The 4850-nt window shown below is 29.5% G+C and overlaps 1 non-coding gene across 1 annotated transcript; it reads right to left on the bottom strand.

Annotated features, from left to right (window-relative positions):
* Positions 1–2601: 2601 nt before the first annotated feature.
* On the bottom strand, positions 2602–2675 carry TRNAI-AAU (transfer RNA isoleucine (anticodon AAU)). Its single transcript has one exon. It is a non-coding gene; the product is annotated as a tRNA-Ile (tRNA).
* Positions 2676–4850: the final 2175 nt, after the last annotated feature.

Here is a 4850-nt window from a genome sequence, read left to right as displayed (position 1 = left end):
TGATGAAATTAGTTTTCAGATACCTATAAGCATAATCATGACTGTGTTAAATTTTTAGAAGTCCTATGTAGGTTAGCCGCGGTTTATATGTGGAAAAATAAATAGAAACCCTAATTTTCCAGGGTTTAACCATGAGAAATATTTTACAAGGCGATGCATGCCTTCAAAGACAACTATGCACGTCTCGAACCTGCGACCTTCACGTTATTAGCACGACGCTCTAACCAACTGAGCTAATGGGCCATGCGTGTATATTGTCTAAAATACTAATTTAATAGTTTCTTTTAAAGAAAGAAGTAGAAAATATTTATACAAGTGTATTGATGTGTTACCCTTATCGTCTTCTTCTACAATATCTAACTTTTCATAATTTCAATCTTATGTTAGAATTGAATGTGGCCTAGAAGGATGCAAAGAAAGCTAAGGTGATAGAGGAAACAATGAGAAAATCTCACAATAGGTTGAAAATACACTATAATAGGAAAGCAAGTACTTGAATTTCAACAACAACAATGTATTTGTTAGGTTCAGTCATATGAGTGAGGTTAGTCAGGCGCTGAAAATATGAAAATACTAGGGTGTGGTTGTTATGTGGAGATTAATTTATAGGGTATTAGAACTGATTAGGCTATTTGGTAGCTAAAAATCGATTTATGAGGCATTAGAAATTGTTTTAGGGATGTAAAAGTCATAAATTTTCGAAGCGTTATAGAAATCAACTTTTAGGTTGTAAGACATTTATTTTTAGGTGAGCATGAGATAATAGTAAGACTTAAGAATAAATGGGTGATAAATAATGAAGTGTAATTAGACTTAATTAGGTTATTTAATGGATGTATATAATAATTAAGTCATTTAAGATAAAGCTTGATTAATCTCGATATTAGTGTTATGTTTGAAAATATTGTTTCGTGTAATCATATTTTGTTAACGATAAAATTAAACTATTATGACATGTGAATCACGGTATGTGTCAAGTTTCAATATCAGATGAGTGTTATTTGACAATGATGTTATTAAATAAGGTCTTTCTAAGTTCCATATAGATGACATGCCAAAGGAAACATGTCGTGATAGAATTGGAGAAAACACCCTAATGGACTTATGGGAATTTAGTAGAAAGGTCTTACATGAAATAAGGGGCATCGCTATGGAGTTTAGAGGCGTACTCTTCAACTTCCCAACTATTATCCACAATTAACTAGTTTTCACTGTCATTACCTTTTGTAAAGTTCAATGAGACGAATAAGAAGGGTCATCATATTAATGAATGAATCTGATGAAGACATAACATAAGAAACACTAATTATACAATTCATTTTATTATGTCATTCTCTTGAGGAAATGATAATAAAAACATATTCAAATGACCATTTTCTAGTCATTGACTTTTTTGAAGGGTTGATCAAATCATGTTCTTGGTTGGCCATGTGATAGCCTATAAAGACCTTCTTTCATGTACGACCGCTAATTATTATATCATAATAACATTGTTCATCCTAATCAAATAGTACTTGGGCCATAATTATAAACAAAGAAAATACAACTTTCACGTTTATTAAGAATGGTAGTTAATATATTTAATTTTCTTGATTCCACTAACAAGAATAAACATAATTACTAATTTACCCTTAATTAAATTGTCATCCCCTAACAATACTCCCTCTATTTTTTTGTTAAAATTCGCTTTGAGAAAATAAATGTACCAAATTATAAGTCATTTCACAATACCAATAAATCATTAATATTATTTTTCTTACTATACGCTTGAGAATTTATTACTCTCTCTTCTTCCCTTTCTTTAAGTTTATCTTTATAATACCATTAGTAAAAGATAATTTTATTATATTTCATAATTTCTCTTTATCATACAACAATGATTACATTTTTTTTAATATAAACGAAAATGTCAAAACGACTTCTAAAAAAAAAAGAGGTAGTATTAAGTAACTAGTGCAAGATTAATTTTTTATTTATTAAAAGAATTAAACGTGCCTAGATTTTCTTTGTCACTGACTTATATTTAAGACTAAACATATTAGAAGATTTTTTTTCTGATAAATAAGGTCGGAGGGAGTATGTATTTTCCTAGTGTACATAACAAATTATCACATCCTTCGTATAGGTACTTCTTTCTTGAGCTAGCAATAATTGTTCATCTTAAATCTTTTCTGAATTAAATATAGGGTTGCTCGGTCATGGTGTATCAATTGTGACCATATAAACCAACAAAAGGAAATGAAATTTAAGAATATGCATATGATGGAATTAGTTTTCAGATGCCTATAAGCATAATCATGACTGTGTTAAATTTTTAGAAGTCCTATGTAGGTTAGCCGCGGTTTATATGTGGAAAAATAAATAGAAACCCTAATTTTCCATGGTTTAACCAGGAGAAATATTTTACAAGGCGATGCATGCCTTCAAAGACAACCATCAACACAACGATTGCGTGTGAACATTTTTCTATCATATACTTCTTTTTGTAAAGTAATTTATATGATATATTTGAACAAGAAGAAATAAAAAATATTATAGAAATTAAGCTACTAGGTATGTTTGTCAAATGATTTCAGATTTAACCAAAAATAAAACAACCATTGGCCCATGCAGGTCTCGAACCTGCGACCTTCGCGTTATTAGCACGACGCTCTAACCAACTGAGCTAATGGGCCATGCGTTTATATTTTCTAAAATACTAATTTAATAGTTTCTTTTAAAGAAAGAAGTAGAAAATATTTATACAAGTGTATTGATGTGTTACCCTTATCGTCTTCTTCTACAATATCTAACTTTTCATAATTTCAATCTTATGTTAGAATTGAATGTGGCCTAGAAGGATGCAAAGAAAGCTAAGGTGATAGAGGAAACAATGAGAAAATCTCACAATAGGTTGAAAATACACTATAATAGGAAAGCAAGTACTTGAATTTCAACAACAACAATGTATTTGTTAGGTTCAGTCATATGAGTGAGGTTAGTCAGGCGCTGAAAATATGAAAATACTAGGGTGTGGTTGTTATGTGGAGATTAATTTATAGGGTATTAGAACTGATTAGGCTATTTGGTAGCTAAAAATCGATTTATGAGGCATTAGAAATTGTTTTAGGGATGTAAAAGTCATAAATTTTCGAAGCGTTATAGAAATCAATTTTTAGGTTGTAAGACATTTATTTTTAGGTGAGCATGAGATAATAGTAAGACTTAAGAATAAATGGGTGATAAATAATGAAGTGTAATTAGACTTAATTAGGTTATTTAATGGATGTATATAATAATTAAGTCATTTAAGATAAAGCTTGATTAATCTCGATATTAGTGTTATGTTTGAAAATATTGTTTCGTGTAATCATATTTTGTTAACGATAAAATTAAACTATTATGACATGTGAATCACGGTATGTGTCAAGTTTCAATATCAGATGAGTGTTATTTGACAATGATGTTATTAAATAAGGTCTTTCTAAGTTCCATATAGATGACATGCCAAAGGAAACATGTCGTGATAGAATTGGAGAAAACACCCTAATGGACTTATGGGAATTTAGTAGAAAGGTCTTACATGAAATAAGGGGCATCGCTATGGAGTTTAGAGGCGTACTCTTCAACTTCCCAACTATTATCCACAATTAACTAGTTTTCACTGTCATTACCTTTTGTAAAGTTCAATGAGACGAATAAGAAGGGTCATCATATTAATGAATGAATCTGATGAAGACATAACATAAGAAACACTAATTATACAATTCATTTTATTATGTCATTCTCTTGAGGAAATGATAATAAAAACATATTCAAATGACCATTTTCTAGTCATTGACTTTTTTGAAGGGTTGATCAAATCATGTTCTTGGTTGGCCATGTGATAGCCTATAAAGACCTTCTTTCATGTACGACCGCTAATTATTATATCATAATAACATTGTTCATCCTAATCAAATAGTACTTGGGCCATAATTATAAACAAAGAAAATACAACTTTCACGTTTATTAAGAATGGTAGTTAATATATTTAATTTTCTTGATTCCACTAACAAGAATAAACATAATTACTAATTTACCCTTAATTAAATTGTCATTCCCTAACAATACTCCCTCTATTTTTTTGTTAAAATTCGCTTTGAGAAAATAAATGTACCAAATTATAAGTCATTTCACAATACCAATAAATCATTAATATTATTTTTCTTACTATACGCTTGAGAATTTATTACTCTCTCTTCTTCCCTTTCTTTAAGTTTATCTTTATAATACCATTAATAAAAGATAATTTTATAATATTTCATAATTTCTCTTTATCTTTCTGATAAATAAGGTCGGAGGGAGTATGTATTTTCCTAGTGTACATAACAAATTATCACATCCTTCGTATAGGTACTTCTTTCTTGAGCTAGCAATAATTGTTCATCTTAAATCTTTTCTGAATTAAATATAGGGTTGCTCGGTCATGGTGTATCAATTGTGACCATATAAACCAACAAAAGGAAATGAAATTTAAGAATATGCATATGATGGAATTAGTTTTCAGATGCCTATAAGCATAATCATGACTGTGTTAAATTTTTAGAAGTCCTATGTAGGTTAGCCGCGGTTTATATGTGGAAAAATAAATAGAAACCCTAATTTTCCAGGGTTTAACCATGAGAAATATTTTACAAGGCGATGCATGCCTTCAAAGACAACCATCAGCACAACGATTGCGTGTGAACATTTTTCTATCATATACTTCTTTTTGTAAAGTAATTTATATGATATATTTGAACAAGGAGAAATAAAAAATATTATAGAAATTAAGCTACTAGGTATGTTTGTCAAATGATTTCAGATTTAACCAAAAATAAAACAACCAT

This window comes from Lathyrus oleraceus, chromosome 7 (assembly GCF_024323335.1).
Source record: "Lathyrus oleraceus cultivar Zhongwan6 chromosome 7, CAAS_Psat_ZW6_1.0, whole genome shotgun sequence".
Classification (NCBI taxonomy): domain Eukaryota; kingdom Viridiplantae; phylum Streptophyta; class Magnoliopsida; order Fabales; family Fabaceae; genus Lathyrus; species Lathyrus oleraceus.
The sequence above is the reverse complement of the archived record's forward strand: the minus strand, read 5'-3'. Positions and strand labels throughout refer to the sequence as shown.